Raw genomic sequence first — 17,473 nt, 5'->3', positions numbered from 1 at the left:
GAAGTATTGTAAATCATAATTACAAAGTTGTAAAAATGAAGTGTCTATGAAAATTTCAGTATTGCATTGTGGGTTTAATCCATATCAAAATCAACAATGGAAACATAATCGTGTGGAGCTGCACATTATCAATGTGCAGGTTGTACTTTTTTAAACTTCAGCATGTGCTGAAGCTGACAAGAAATACTGAATGAAGTCAACACAGAGAGAGAAATAAATACATAGAAAAACAAATGCATACATAAATGAATAAATAGATCAATAAATAAAGTAAATTGAGTCTGGAATAAAGACAAGCTGGCAAATGTCTTATGAGCGCTGAGTCGTGAAGTGAGTGATGCTGAAGAGATCACTGGCTCTGTGCACTCAAACTTGTAGAGGGCATTGAGGTGTTTAATCTGTCAAATGCCGCGGTGATGGACAGAGCTCTGCTCCACTGCACTCACAAGAAGCACAGAGCAGTCCTCCAATGGTAATGAGAGAGAGAGAGAGAGAGAGAGAGAGAGAGAGAGAGAGAGAGAGAGAGAGAGAGAGAGAGAGAGAGAGAGAGAGAGGAGAGATGAGATGAGGAAGAATAGAGAGAGAGAGAGAGAGAGAGAGAGATGCACATGACATGAAGAATAACATTTTATAACACAGCCCTTACACCGAGAGGGAGAGAGAGAGAGAGAGAGAGAGAGAGAGAGAGATGCACATGACATGAAGAATAACATTTTATAACACAGCCCTTACACCGAGAGGGAGAGAGAGAGAGAGAGAGAGAGAGAGATGCACATGACATGAAGAATAACATTTTATAACACAGCCCTTACACCGAGAGAGAGAGAGAGAGAGAGAGAGAGAGATGCACATGACATGAAGAATAACATTTTATAACACAGCCCTTACACCGAGAGGAGAGAGAGAGAGAGAGAGAACAGAGAGAGAGAGAGAGAGAGAGAGAGAGAGAGAGAGAGAGAGAGAGAGAGAGAGAGAGAGATGCACATGACATGAAGAATAACATTTTAACAAGCACAGAACATTTTATAACACAGCCCTTACACCGAGAGAGAGAGAGAGAGAGAGAGAGAGATGCACATGACATGAAGAATAACATTTTATAACACAGCCCTTACACCGAGAGAGAGAGATGCACAGAAACATCAGTGAAAACAGTTCTATTTAAATAAAAAATGTTGTGATTCAGTTGTTTTTGTTAGAGGGGGAAGAGCAACTTGCAACTGAGGCTGAAGCTGGACATGATGAACATGGGCTGTCAACAGAGATAAAACTGGACAAATGTCTACTGTTCGGAGGGAAACTAAGATCGATGTGGACTACTACTTCTCTGAAGGAAGAGGTGCTGAATGCACAAGGTCACAAGACAAGACACAATACTCTAGTGAAGTTGAATGCACTAAATATGCAGTTAATGACGATTGTGCTTTAAAACATACAACCTCCCTGGAGGGTTTACATCTTTAATTAACTTGTTATGCAAAGAGATGTAAGAGAATACACTAAAGTGGGCCAATACAGTTTGTATTCAAGCAGTCACAAATAAACTTGCAACCCACCTCCCATAATTGACAATATCACCACTATCCATCTCAGACAGTATCAATTTTTAAATCTGTTTGGACTGATCTTCAGATATGACCACATGAATTAATTATAAAGGTAGTTAAGATATGAAGGGGGCAGGTAATGATATTACACATGGCTGGCTGTCATTGCCTCAAATGTCATCCAAAATGGCTAAGACATTATCTGATGATGTATTGTAACTCTCCACTGTTTACACTGTCAGGGCAGGAGGATCAGAAGCCTGGCTGATAAGGAGGTTAGTTGGTGTGCCTCCCCCGCAACGAATGGTAGACTGCAAAACATGGATCACCAGTTTCTATCTGGATACATATTGATTTATCACAGGTAAAGCCTCGGCAATGTCCGTAAAAACCTTGGCCGATGTCTCAATCATAGCCATCAATTTTAAGGTTGATTACAGTCGCCAGCAGCAGCGTAGGTAAAAGTTCCTCGTCATTACCAATTTGTCACAGAACGCAGGTGAATTTCAAACGCTGCGCAAAAAAGAGGGAATATAGCGAGAGACTTGCGGTGCCAATTTATTTAATGTCTGAAATGGCTCACTTGCAGTGTCTTATTCAAATACAATAAACAAATATAAATTGATTTTGTTGAAAATATGCAGTTAGTGTTGTAGGCTTGTTTTCCATTTCGACATAAACATAATATGTGTGCGTAAAACATATGCGTAAAATCCAATTACTTATATTTTAGTTAAAGCAGCAATCTGCGACTGCTACATCAATTTTTAGACTTAAAAATGTATGGTATATGCCCATCGATACTTAAAGAATAGCACTTAAAAGAATATAACTTATGAATGCCTCATGACCTTAGTTTAACTGTCATACCACACCAAACCCCAAAACACAAGCTTGCTTTACTCTATTGCTTGTAAACAATGCAATTGTAAGCAAACAATGTATAGCCTCAAAACATAGTTGAAACTACAATTGTTATATCATTGATGGTCAGTCCTTGCATCCATAGCTCTGTCTATGAATTTGAGAGTGGTGACATTAGTCCAGCCCCATCCATCCCTCAGCTCTTTATCAAATCAGTGGCGGGGTACCACTCTGTTATTGTTTCAACTGCAGATTGCCCATTTAAAGTGTTAATATATATATGTATATTTACCATCGCAGGGCTATTATATACCTAGTGGACAGCGTAGTATGTATTTCATAACGCATGTCCAGATGTTAGCGATAAAACGTAGGATAGCCTATCCGCTACCAGTAAGACGGGCAACAACAAAGTAATGTGTCTTACTTCACCTTTTTCGGAGATGCTGAAAGCCGTTTTACTGTATATCCATTGAGCATGGTGAACTATCCATGGTCAGATCCCCCCAGTAAATGACACCTAGCGCAGGCGTTTACAATTTCAGGCAACGCTGCGATTCCACATCTTGACGGGTGTACTCCGTAGTCCTAGTGACTCTGTCCGAGAGTCCCCGAAGGTGGGTGGTGTTGCGGGGGACATGCTGTCCACTTGGGTCCGGGTCCAGGCAACGATTCAGTTTATCCGCAGTACGATGCCCCAGCAGCAGTCCTTTGCCTCTTGGGCTGGTTCAGAGGCGCCCCCGAGTTCCGTGTTGCCTTCAAAAGATTAAATGATTACATTAGGCGAAGAACGGGGGACTTTTGGCACCCACCCCTTCCCCGTGTACACCCGAATGCAGCGGCAGAGCGCTTTTCCCAATAAAGCGGTCCGATCTCCCAGTCACAGTGACTAACATCGGATAGTTTATTGCTAATGCAAGAATTGCCTTTTCCCCTTGAAACCCTTGGGAGACGTTTACTGCAATCAATTCAGCTGATAGCGATCTATCCTCACTGCCACTGCTCTCTCTTTCTCTCTCTCTCTCTCCCTCTCTCTCTCTCTCTCTCTCTAATTCAATGCAAAGGAGCTTTATTGGCATCTGTTTAAATTGCCAGAGCAAGTGAAATAAACAATAAACAAAAGTGAGAATAATTAAAAGTATCAACAAAAAACTTTCAGAAAATAACAGTCAACATTGCATTCACAGCGGATTCAAAAAGATAAAGATATTTCTAGTGTTATATTATAATCTATCTACTGTGTTTTAGCTATCTACTGTGTTTTAGCTATCTAGCTATCTAGCTCTGTGTTTTAGCATTGTGCAAGTCGTTGTAGTACACTAGTGGGGGAAGATACAGAAACGGATTACTATTTGTGGTATTTACAATGTTGTTTGTATTTCTCCTAACAGATATGGGACTTTATCAATGTTCGTTTTGTTTTTAAAATCTTTGTGGGTCTGTGTGATCTGTGGGAAATATCTGTCTCTAATATATTCATAAATGAAGCAGGAGGTTAAGAAGTGCAGCTGTTTCCACCTCATTTTGTGGACAGTGGGCACATATCATGTCTTCACTTGAGAGCCAGGTCTATCTATGGTGACCTCTCTCATTAGCAAGGCTATGCTCATTGATTCAGTACATAGCCAATTATTTTCTTAATTTTGGGTCATTTACAGTGATCAGGTATTCTGCTAGTGTGTCATCTCTGTTTAGGGCCAGGAAACATTTACTCATAATTTTATTGGATCTAATTGTGTTGCTGTCCTAGGCTCTGTGGGGTCTGTTTGTGTTTGTGAGCAGAGCCCCCAGAACCAGTTGGCTGAGGGTCCTCTGTAGGTTAAACTGTAGGTGCTGGCTTTGTGGTGGAATGTGTGGGCATCACTTCCTCACAAGAGGCATCAGTGCCTGGCTATGAAACAAATTAACGAGTCAACGTTGCTCCTCTGTCATTAGCTAGTTGCATACCAGATACAAGTGTCTCATTTAACCATTGTTGCTATGTTATTGGGCTATATTGCATGAGGCTATAACATATAAACCACAGCTCCGCATATAATGAATGTACACAATTTATTTTCAAAAATAATATTATCAAGATGGAAATAAAAGAGTCTTGAAAGACTATTTTGGGTTCCTTCTAATCAGGACCTCTAAGTGGCTAATAGTTTCTTGTGAAGAGTTGGACTGGGATAGGATTACAAAATGTTACAGCAGGACCAGAATATCCCGACCACTGTTGGCAGACAGTCTCCCGCTGAGATGAAACGTGTTCATTATGACGGTTTCAGATGGGAGCGGATTCTGTTATGATTTATTGAAATGGGTAGCTAAGTCAAAATGGTCAGATGAGTTTGACCCCCCCCCCACACACACACACAAACCAGTATTTCCTACATGTCTTAAGAAGTGTTCTGCACTACTGGAGACCATAGAATTCCATGGCAGGAGTTATTTGAATACATTCCCTCAGTATTCAAACAGTCATTTGGATACATTCCCTCAGTATTCAAACAGTCATTTGGATACATTCCCTCAGTATTCAAACAGTTATTTGAATACATTCCCTCAGTATTCAAACAGTTATTTGAATACATTCCCTCAGTATTCAAACAGTCATTTGGATACATTCCCTCAGTATTCAAACAGTCATTTGGATACATTCCCTCAGTATTCAAACAGTCATTTGAATACATTCCCTCAGTATTCAAACAGTCATTTGAATACATTCCCTCAGTATTCAAACAGTCATTTGGATACATTCCCTCAGTATTCAAACAGTCATTTGGATACATTCCCTCAGTATTCAAACAGTCATTTGAATACATTCCCTCAGTATTCAAACAGTCATTTGGATACATTCCCTCAGTATTTGTTCATATCCAGTTTTTCCTACAGTACATTACACAGCACTGATTCAGCCCGCTCACACACTCAGTCAGTAGAATCCCATGTAGAAGCACCACATGGCCCATTCTGAGTTCCACACAAAAACAGTGGACATCCTAATACACAGTGCAGATAATATATTCTTGTCTGTGTTAGTATAATTTGTGAATAAAGCACTCAATCAATAATTCCAATGGCAAATATACATGAATCCTAATTCAAAAGCATTGTAATTGTCATTTTCAGTAAATTGTCCACTCATGTAATGTACCAGATATGAAGCAGCTATTGCCTGTGACCTTGATGCTGCTTTGCCAGCCAAATTTACATCCCCACATGACCCTGCCTGGAAATGGTTGACGTGTGCTTTTTAATTACTGGTATCAATGCAGATACAATGACAGCATGTAAAGGGGTAGAGTACGTGTTAATGGATGGGCTATATGGATAACCAATGCAAAAGGCAGACTGATTGATCAATCGGATCAATTTGTGATCATTAGTCATATGTAGATGACACACACCCGCACGCACACAGGAACGCACACACACATTTTGAATACTAACATTTTGCTTCCACAAATCACATGACATCATAAAGGATTCAAACATTTCAAAGGTCATTGATGCATGGACACTTAAGGAAACAAAAAGCACCCTCTCTTCCACACAGCTAGGCTGCCCATAACGTCTGAATCAGAGCAGTACCAAGCCAGTTGTTTTCAAGCCTGCGATCTGAAGGCCACGTACCGTAATACTATGTACTGTTTGTAGCCGATACTGACAAATATCAATGCCACCATTTTCCATCTGTATCTCAGGCTGTCCAAGCGTGATTTGATGGGCTGGTATTTAAGGAGCAATTCAGAAAAAGCCTTCTCCATGGAACAATCGAATGAGCAGGACACTTCCAAAATCAGCACCTCCCTCTGGCCTCCCACCACAACAACTATATCTGGCTTATTCACACACACGCACACGCACACACACACCACACATGTGTGTGTGCGCACATACATACTCATGAATAACTCTCTCAAACACACATACACAGGCCTTTAGCCTTTGAATATCATCATTAGTATTATGTGTCCACTGCCTCATTGTGACATTATCTGGGGCTTATGGCTTTAAATTCAACTGCCAAATGCCACATCTGCTCTCTCTCTCTGACCACTTCCATAATTAAAACGATATGCAAATCTGCCAGTTGGTTATTGTTATTAATGAGATGATGGGCTATATCAGGCCCTCACTAACAATAAATTGCTTGTGGTATTTTGTTTGCGTTGTGTTGGAATAACCTGTGTTATTATGAGATTATGTAGCCTACAGAATGGATGCTTTAGGAGTCAGCTGCTAAATCAACAAATTCAGTGTCTCTAAGCACAGTCTTCAATATTCAAACCACTGTCTGACTTTACAGAAATTGATTATTCACTCTCTAGCTCAAAAGAGGGAAGCATAATGTTTCTATAGAATACGTTTTTGTTATGTTAAGTGTGCCACAACTTTGCACGTTTCATCTAAACCAATATTGCACTTCTGATTTGAGAGACTACAGGGTTTGAGGTTTTAAAGGAGGACAAAGGTTGTACGTGAACCATGAAATTAAACCTAGTGGATACTTTATGTGGACTATATGCACACATTCAGTCAGGTGGTGCAAGTTCAACAGGCTATATGAAGGTGGCAGTAGTGTACAGGATTGTACCACTTCTTTACAGAGAGGGGGAGTCATGGTAAGTCACATGATACACTCTCAAGCTTAAGGATATAGACCTTTCCTTCCCTTGAAGTGTTGTGCCATGAACAGTCTCTAAAACATATCATTGTGACCCTGCGAGTACATAGAGATGTACAGTTGATTATCAGGGCATGAATATCTGTCCAGAAAATATATTAATCTGCTGTAAAAGTAAACAATATGGATGATGCTTCATAAAATATTTTTGTTCAATGTCTATAAAGGGCAAAGTTATTACCTTCTTAAATGATATAACATTCTGTCTTGATATGTCATATCATTCTCCACAGGATGTTGGTGGTACCTTAACTGGGGAGGACGGGTTCATGGTAGTGGCTGGAGCAGGTATCAAAAGTATGAAACACATGGTGTCAATGTGTTTGATGCCATTTCATTCACTCCGTTCCGTCCATCATTATGAGCCGTCCTCCCCTCAGCAGCCTCCTATGACTTTCTCATGTTTTCATGCTACCATCAGATCCATCTATCCAAGGGTACTTTTGTGAGATGTGAACAATATGAATGACATTCTTCTCTATGTCTGACGAGAGTTACAGCTATGAATGCTTCATTGTACTTTTCCATTTTACCATATTTCTATTAAAGCACACACACACACACACACACACACACACACACACACACACACACACACACACACACACACACACACACACACACACACACACACACACACACACACACACACACACACACACACACACACACACACACACACACACACACACACGCAGAAAGAGAGAGCGAGAAAGACACAGAGAGAGAGAGAAACAGAGAGAGAGACATCTAGACATCTAGACAGCCATAACACCTCATCAGCCCCCTCAAAGGGAGAAACAATAAACAGACCCAGGGAGTAGTAGAGAAAAGGTGTCAGTGTTCAATCAGAAACTTATTTATTTAATCAGCCAGTTCTCAGTCTGAGGCAAATTAAGAGGCAAAAAAAAAATCCTGGGTACAACATACGTGATCTGGATGGCAGCACATGGATGTGGTTCGGTAATGTGTGTCAAGCTGTGAAAACACAGACTGGATTCTAACAGAGAGACTCCTGTTACTGGCCAGACCACAGACACACTGACAGACAGGAGAGCTAAGGACAGGGAGGGTCAATGAGGTAACAGGAGCTCTCTTTCGCTATCTTTCTCTCCCTCACCACTCTTTTTCTTTGTCCATCCAACTCTTTCTCCTGCTCAACAAATCTCTATCCCCTCTTCTCCCACTCATCTCTTTTTCTTTGTCCATCCAACTCTTTCTCCCGCTCTACAAAATCTCTATCCCCTCTTCTCCCTCTACCCTCTCTTTTTCTTTGTCAATCCAACTCTTTCTCCCGCTCTACAAATCTCTATCCCCTCTTCTCAACTCTCCTCTCTGTTTTATTTTCTGTCTTGAACTTTTTATCCCTATGGCTAAGATGGCCCTTGACAGAGGCCGTCTCGCCTAAAGCTCCTACTTAACGTTGCAGGTTTATACTTTCCTTTGTAAAATATACAGTTTTGAGGTTAAATAACATTTTGGATAGACTGAGAGCATTGTTGTCACGTGTGCTCCCTCTCCGGCCTCCAGGTCACCAGGCTGCTCATTATGGCGCACACCTGTCACCAGGGTTACACGTATAATGACACACACCTGTACTACATCACCTCCTTGATTACCTGCCCTTTATATGTCACTCCCTTTGGGTTCTTCCCCAGTTGTCATTGTTGCTGTTTCATGTCAGTGCTCTGTTTGTGTTTCTTGTTAAGTTCATTTATTTATTAAATGTATTCACTCCCTGAACTTGCTTCCCGACTCTCAGCGTACATTGTTACAATTGTGTTTGTTCAACAATAAAATTCATCCTGAGGAATACAATTTGCCTAATAATTGTGCATGCAGTGTACACATGACTGTGTGGCCTCACACAGTTCCAACTCCATCATCAAGTTTGCTGACGACACGACAGTAGTAGGCCTGATCACCAACAACAACAAGATGGCCACAGGTAGGAGGTTGCCACTCTGACAGCATGGTGCCAGGTAAACAACCTCTCCCTTGATGTCCGAAAAAAAAGATCTGATTGTGGACTTCCGGAGGAACCAGGCTGGGCACGTCCCCATCCTCATCGTGTTCCTCAGCGTACACATCTCTGAGGAGCTGAAATGGTCAAACCGCACAAACACTGTGGTGAAGAAAGCACAACAGCGATTCTTGAAACTCAGGATGCTGAAGAAATGTGGACTGTCCCCATGGGCCGTCACAGTGTTCTACAGTGTTCTACAGGAGCACCATCGAGAGCATACTGTTGGACCACATTGTTGGAGCTCGGAGCTCCTCCACCTGTCCCTCCCCTTAATGTGTATATATTATTATTTGTATTTATTCTATATGTGTTGTTTTTAGCTGTGTACTGCATTGTTGGAGCTCGGAGCACAATAATTTCACTGTGCCCTGTAATTACATCTGCAACACTGTACATGTGACTATCAAACTATCTAATCTAATTCCCATCTATCAAACTCTACCCCCTCTATTCAACAGTACACACATCAGTCTTTCTCATTCATCTCTCATTCTCTTCAGCTCATTATTTATACTCTTCTCTGTCAAATTCTATCTCTCCCCGGATCTCTATCTCCACCACTCTCTGCAAAAACGCTCTCTATCTCCTCACCATACGTTGTCTTTGATATCAAGTCTGATTGGGGATATTCCACTCTGAGTTTTACATCCTAAATCGTTTGTAGTTCTGCCAGTGTCTTTTCTCTCTCTGTGTTCTTTTTACTGACCATTACCATTATTTGTGTGACCCATTTTGACATCATCAGACAACAAAGGAGGTCCCAGCAGTGTGTTCCATTTCAGATGTATCTTAGATCAACTTCAATCTCAGATCATAGGTTCAGAGTAGAGATATGGTCTGTGTCACAAATGGCACCCTATCCCCTTTACAGCGTACTACATTTGACTATGGGGCTCTGGTCAAAAGTATTGCACTATAAAGGGAATCAGGTGCCATTTGCGATACACACCATGAACCCATGGAGGTTTGTTTAGAACACAAAGCGTGTCTGAATAGATACAACCCCTACTTGTTGGAATGGAATGAGTAGTAAGCTACAGTAATAACGTCCTGAGAGACCGTCATGGAGTCCGGTTCACCAACCAACACCCTCAGGCAGGCCCACAGGCATCCATGTTCTAGGACACAACAACACTCACTCAGCCCAATCTAACGCTTCATTTTTCTGTCCTTTATTGTACTTTAATTTCATCCCATGATACAAGTGATATTGTTGTTAATATTCGCTGAACATCCAGTACTGTGCTTGATGGCTGTTTTGTGATTATCGCACCAGGTTGAGGTTGAGTAAACAGAGTAAACAGATAAATAGCTTCAAGCAATAACCAGGTTTCTCTCCTGACATCAACGTAGCTCTTCTACTTCTACTCTGATCTTCTACTCTTTCCACACTTGCTCCCCCACCTCGACTCCCTTCTATGTACTGTACCTCCACTCTCTCTCTCTCTCTCTCTCTCTCTCTCTCTCTCTCTCTCTCAGCATTCCTCCTCATTCTCTGTGCTCTGTGGAGCTTGTATCACTAGGCTTGCAGTGGCTGACCAGATCTCCTCCCTGTCTCCCCCTCTCGTCCCTCTGCTCCACCTCCTTCCTTTCTCTTCTTTCTCTAAGTCTTCTCCTCTCTTTTCCACCCCCTCCTTCCTCTTTGCATTCCTCCTCTTGCTCTGTGCCCTGGGCTGTCTGTATCAGTATGGACCCAGCCTGCAGGGGCGGACCAGATGGTCGGGGCCAGGAGAAGGCTCCACTCCACTGACTCAGAGAGGGTTCTGGCTGTACTCTCGCCTGAAGGGCCGAGCTGAGGGACGGATTTGGGGCTGAGGGCCGAGCTGGGGACTGAGGGCTGGACTGGGTGTTGAGGGGCTGGACTGGGGGCCGAGGGCCGAGCTAGGGCGTGCCTCGCTTGATCTCATTTGCACCCCACCACTGAAGATACCGGCTGCTACCTGCTGCCTGCTGCCTGCTACACATAGTTAGCTGCTGCAGCCCACACCTCCCCCAGAGAGGAGGAGAGGGAGAGAAAGGAGAAAGTAACGTCTTGAAGAGAGGAGAAAAATATGTTGTAGAAGACAGTGTAAGAAGAAAGAAAAATGGCTTCTAGTCTTTGAGTGAATCTTCACATGGATTAATTAATCCGCCTGAAATGTATGTTGATAGGACACAGCCTTGCCCTTGGTCTGTATGACAATTAAGGCTCTCTGGATTGCATTCACATACTTTTCTTCTTGTGCATCAGCGTCATATGCATGCTTCATACAGAAAGGAATTTTTGTAAACAGTGCTCCATCATGTTCCCCCTTGTAAACAGTTCTCCATCATGTTCCCCCTTGTAAACAGTTCTCCATCATGTTCCCCCTTGTAAACAGTTCTCCACCATGTTCCCCCTTGTAAACAGTTCTCCATCATGTTCCCCCTTGTAAACAGTTCTCCATCATGTTCCCCCTTGTAAACAGTTCTCCATCATGTTCCCCCTTGTAAACAGTTCTCCATCATGTTCCCCCTTGTAAACAGTTCTCCATCATGTTCCCCCTTGTAAACAGTTCTCCATCATGTTCCCCCTTGTAAACAGCGCTCCATCATGTTCCCCCTTGTAAAAAGCGCTCCATCATGTTCCCCCTTGTAAACAGTGCTCCATCATGTTCCTCCTTGTAAACAGTTCTCCATCATGTTCCCCCTTGTAAACAGTTCTCCATCATGTTCCCCCGTGTAAACAGTTCTCCATCATGTTCCCCCGTGTAAACAGTTCTCCATCATGTTCCCCCGTGTAAACAGTTCTCCATCATGTTCCTCCTTGTAAACAGTTCCCCATCATGTTCCCCCTTGTAAACAGTTCTCCATCATGTTCCCCCGTGTAAACAGTTCTCCATCATGTTCCTCCTTGTAAACAGCGCTCCATCATGTTCCCGCTTGTAAACAGTTCTCCATCATGTTCCCCCGTGTAAACAGTTCTCCATCATGTTCCCCCTTGTAAACAGTTCTCCATCATGTTCCCCCTTGTAAACAGCGCTCCATCATGTTCCCCCTTGTAAACAGTTCTCCATCATGTTCCCCCTTGTAAACAGTTCTCCATCATGTTCCCCCTTGTAAACAGTTCTCCATCATGTTCCCCCTTGTAAACAGTTCTCCATCATGTTCCCCCTTGTAAATGGTGCTCCATCATGTTCCCCATTGTAAACAGTTCTCCATCATGTTCCCCCTTGTAAACAGAGCTCCATCATGTTCCCCCTTGTAAACAGTGCTCCATCATGTTCCCCCTTGTAAACAGCGCTCCATCATGTTCCCCCTTGTAAACAGTTCTCCATCATGTTCCCCCTTGTAAACAGTTCTCCATCATGTTCCCCCTTGTAAACAGCGCTCCATCATGTTCCCCCTTGTAAACAGTTCTCCATCATGTTCCCCCTTGTAAACAGCGCTCCATCATGTTCCCCCTTGTAAACAGCGCTCCATCATGTTCCTCCTTGTAAACAGTTCTCCACCATGTCCCCCCTTGTAAACAGTTCTCCATCATGTTCCCCCTTGTAAACAGCGCTCCATCATGTTCCCCCTTGTAAACAGAGCTCCATCATGTTCCCCCTTGTAAACAGTGCTCCATCATGTTCCCCCTTGTAAACAGCGCTCCATCATGTTCCCCCTTGTAAACAGTTCTCCATCATGTTCCCCCTTGTAAACAGTTCTCCATCATGTTCCCCCTTGTAAACAGTTCTCCATCATGTTCCCCCTTGTAAACAGTTCTCCATCATGTTCCCCCTTGTAAACAGTTCTCCATCATGTTCCCCCTTGTAAACAGTTCTCCATCATGTTCCCCCTTGTAAACAGTGCTCCATCATGTTCCCCATTGTAAACAGTTCTCCATCATGTTCCCCCTTGTAAACAGAGCTCCATCATGTTCCCCCTTGTAAACAGTGCTCCATCATGTTCCCCCTTGTAAACAGCGCTCCATCATCATTTCCCCCTTGTAAACAGTTCTCCATCATGTTCCCCCTTGTAAACAGTTCTCCATCATGTTCCCTTGTAAACAGCGCTCCATCATGTTCCCCCTTGTAAACAGTTCTCCATCATGTTCCCCCTTGTAAACAGCGCTCCATCATGTTCCCCCTTGTAAACAGCGCTCCATCATGTTCCTCCTTGTAAACAGTTCTCCACCATGTCCCCCCTTGTAAACAGTTCTCCATCATGTTCCCCCTTGTAAACAGCGCTCCATCATGTTCCCCCTTGTAAACAGAGCTCCATCATGTTCCCCCTTTTAAACAGTGCTCCATCATGTTCCCCCTTGTAAACAGCGCTCCATCATGTTCCCCCTTGTAAACAGTTCTCCATCATGTTCCCCCTTGTAAACAGTTCTCCATCATGTTCCCCTTGTAAACAGCGCTCCATCATGTTCCCCCTTGTAAACAGTTCTCCATCATGTTCCCCCTTGTAAACAGCGCTCCATCATGTTCCCCCTTGTAAACAGCGCTCCATCATGTTCCTCCTTGTAAACAGTTCTCCACCATGTCCCCCCTTGTAAACAGTTCTCCATCATGTTCCCCCTTGTAAACAGCGCTCCATCATGTTCCCCCTTGTAAACAGTTCTCCATCATGTTCCCCCTTGTAAACAGTTCTCCATCATGTTCCCCCTTGTAAACAGTTCTCCATCATGTTCCCCCTTGTAAACAGCGCTCCATCATGTTCCTCCTTGTAGACAGTTCTCCATCATGTTCCCCCTTGTAAATAGCACTCCATCATGTTCCCCTTGAAGACAGCGCTCCATCATGTTCCCCCTTGTAAACAGTTCTCCATCATGTTCCCCCTTGTGAACAGTTCTCCACCATGTTCCCCCTTGTAAACAGTTCTCCATCATGTTCCCCCTTGTAAACAGTGCTCCATCATGTTCCCCCTTGTAAACAGCGCTCCATCATGTTCCCCCTTGTAAACAGCGCTCCATCATGTTCCCCCTTGTAAACAGTTCTCCATCATGTTCCTCCTTGTAAACAGTTCTCCATCATGTTGCCCCTTGTAAACAGTTCTCCATCATGTTCCCCCTTGTAAACAGCGCTCCATCATGTTCCCCCTTGTAAACAGCGCTCCATCATGTTCCCCCTTGTAAACAGTGCTCCATCATGTTCCTCCTTGTAAACAGTTCTCCATCATGTTCCCCCTTGTAAACAGTTCTCCATCATGTTCCCCCGTGTAAACAGTTCTCCATCATGTTCCCCCGTGTAAACAGTTCTCCATCATGTTCCCCCTTGTAAACAGTTCTCCATCATGTCCCCCCTTGTAAACAGTTCTCCATCATGTTCCCCCGTGTAAACAGTTCTCCATCATGTTCCTCCTTGTAAACAGCGCTCCATCATGTTCCCGCTTGTAAACAGTTCTCCATCATGTTCCCCCGTGTAAACAGTTCTCCATCATGTTCCCCCTTGTAAACAGTTCTCCATCATGTTCCCCCTTGTAAACAGTTCTCCATCATGTTCCCCCTTGTAAACAGTTCTCCATCATGTTCCCCCTTGTAAACAGTTCTCCATCATGTTCCCCCTTGTAAACAGTTCTCCATCATGTTCCCCCTTGTAAACAGTGCTCCATCATGTTCCCCCTTGTAAACAGTTCTCCATCATGTTCCCCCTTGTAAACAGAGCTCCATCATGTTCCCCCTTGTAAACAGTGCTCCATCATGTTCCCCCTTGTAAACAGCGCTCCATCATGTTCCCCCTTGTAAACAGCGCTCCATCATGTTCCCCCTTGTAAACAGTTCTCCATCATGTTCCCCCTTGTAAACAGTTCTCCATCATGTTCCCCCTTGTAAACAGAGCTCCATCATGTTCCTCCTTGTAAACAGTGCTCCATCATGTTCCCCCTTGTAAACAGTTCTCCATCATGTTCCCCCTTGTAAACAGTTCTCCATCATGTTCCCCCTTGTAAACAGCGCTCCATCATGTTCCCCCTTGTAAACAGTTCTCCATCATGTTCCCCCTTGTAAACAGCGCTCCATCATGTTCCCCCTTGTAAACAGCGCTCCATCATGTTCTCCCTTGTAAACAGTTCTCCATCATGTTCCTCCTTGTAAACAGCGCTCCATCATGTTCCCCCTTGTAAACAGAGCTTAATCACGTTCCCCCTTGTAAACAGCGCTCCATCATGTTCCCCCTTGTAAACAGTTCTCCATCATGTTCCTCCTTGTAAACAACACTCCATCATGTTCCCCCTTGTAAACAGTTCTCCATCATGTTCCCCCTTGTAAACAGAGCTTAATCACGTTCCCCCTTGTAAACAGCGCTCCATCATGTTCCTCCTTGTAAACAGTTCTCCATCATGTTCCCCCTTGTAAACAGTTCTCCACCATGTTCCCCCTTGTAAACAGTTCTCCATCATGTTCCCCCTTGTAAACAGCGCTCCATCATGTTCCCCCTTGTAAACAGTTCTCCATCATGTTCCTCCTTGTAAACAGCGCTCCATCATGTTCCCCCTTGTAAACAGTTCTCCATCATGTTCCTCCTTGTAAACAACACTCCATCATGTTCCCCCTTGTAAACAGCGCTCCATCATGTTCCCCCTTGTAAACAGTTCTCCATCATGTTCCCCCTTGTAAACATTTCTCCATCATGTTCCCCCTTGTAAACATTTCTCCATCATGTTCCTTCTTGTAAACATTTCTCCATCATGTTCCCCCTTGTAAACATTTCTCCATCATGTTCCTTCTTGTAAACATTTCTCCATCATGTTCCTTCTTGTAAACATTTCTCCATCATGTTCCCCCTTGTAAACATTTCTCCATCATGTTCCTTCTTGTAAACATTTCTCCATCATGTTCCCCCTTGTAAACATTTCTCCATCATGTTCCTTCTTGTAAACATTTCTCCATCATGTTCCCCCTTGTAAACATTTCTCCATCATGTTCCCCCTTGTAAACATTTCTCCATCATGTTCCTTCTTGTAAACATTTCTCCATCATGTTCCCCCTTGTAAACATTTCTCCATCATGTTCCCCCTTGTAAACATTTCTCCATCATGTTCCCCCTTGTAAACAGTTCTCCATCATGTTCCTCCTTGTAAACAACACTCCATCATGTTCCCCCTTGTAAACAGTTCTCCATCATGTTCCCCCTTGTAAACAGAGCTTAATCACGTTCCCCCTTGTAAACAGCGCTCCATCATGTTCCTCCTTGTAAACAGTTCTCCATCATGTTCCCCCTTGTAAACAGTTCTCCACCATGTTCCCCCTTGTAAACAGTTCTCCATCATGTTCCCCCTTGTAAACAGCGCTCCATCATGTTCCCCCTTGTAAACAGTTCTCCATCATGTTCCTCCTTGTAAACAGCGCTCCATCATGTTCCCCCTTGTAAACAGTTCTCCATCATGTTCCTCCTTGTAAACAACACTCCATCATGTTCCCCCTTGTAAACAGCGCTCCATCATGTTCCCCCTTGTAAACAGTTCTCCATCATGTTCCCCCTTGTAAACATTTCTCCATCATGTTCCCCCTTGTAAACATTTCTCCATCATGTTCCCCCTTGTAAACATTTCTCCATCATGTTCCTCCTTGTAAACAGTTCTCCATCATGTTCCCCCTTGTAAACATTTCTCCATCATGTTCCCCCTTGTAAACATTTCTCCATCATGTTCCCCCTTGTAAACATTTCTCCATCATGTTCCTCCTTGTAAACAGCACTCCATCATGTTCCTTCTTGTAAACAACACTCCATCATGTTCCCCCTTGTAAACAGTTCTCCACCATGTTCCCCCTTGTAAACAGTTCTCCATCATGTTCCTCCTTGTAAACAGTTCTCCATCATGTTCCTCCTTGTAAACAGCACTCCATCATGTTCCCCCTTGTAAACAGCGCTCCATCATGTTCCCCCTTGTAAACAGTTCTCCATCATGTTCCTCCTTGTAAACAGCGCTCCATCATGTTCCCCCTTGTAAACAGTTCTCCATCATGTTCCCCCTTGTAAACAACACTCCATCATGTTCCCCCTTGTAAACAGTTCTCCATCATGTTCCTCCTTGTAAACAACACTCCATCATGTTCCCCCTTGTAAACAGTTCTCCATCATGTTCCTCCTTGTAAACAACACTCCATCATGTTCCCCCTTGTAAACAACACTCCATCATGTTCCTCCTTGTAAACAGTGCTCCATCATGTTCCTCCTTGTAAACAGTTCTCCACCATGTTCCCCCTTGTAAACAGTTCTCCATCATGTTCCCCCTTGTAAACAGTTCTCCATCATGTTCCTCCTTGTAAACAGTTCTCCATCATGTTCCTCCTTGTAAACAGCACTCCATCATGTTCCCCCTTGTAAACAGTTCTCCATCATGTTCCTCCTTGTAAACAGCGCTCCATCATGTTCCCCCTTGTAAACAGTTCTCCATCATGTTCCTCCTTGTAAACAACAC

At 43.4% G+C, this 17,473-nt stretch overlaps 1 protein-coding gene across 3 annotated transcripts in view; it reads right to left on the bottom strand.

Annotated features, from left to right (window-relative positions):
• Positions 1-17,473, bottom strand: part of LOC118368085 (leucine-rich repeat transmembrane protein FLRT2-like) — a 65,211-nt gene that overhangs the window by 5,021 nt on the left and 42,717 nt on the right. For 2 of the 3 annotated variants that reach the window (XM_052496647.1, XM_052496648.1), the window contains exon 2: positions 2,844-3,167. The exons of the other annotated variant lie outside the window; for it this stretch is intronic. The gene's annotated coding sequence lies outside the window, so the exon portion shown is untranslated. The remainder of the gene's footprint in view (positions 1-2,843; positions 3,168-17,473) is intronic. 3 annotated transcript variants of the gene reach the window in all.

This window comes from Oncorhynchus keta, chromosome 35 (genome assembly GCF_023373465.1).
Source record: "Oncorhynchus keta strain PuntledgeMale-10-30-2019 chromosome 35, Oket_V2, whole genome shotgun sequence".
NCBI classification, from domain to species: domain Eukaryota; kingdom Metazoa; phylum Chordata; class Actinopteri; order Salmoniformes; family Salmonidae; genus Oncorhynchus; species Oncorhynchus keta.
The sequence above is the reverse complement of the archived record's forward strand: the minus strand, read 5'-3'. Positions and strand labels throughout refer to the sequence as shown.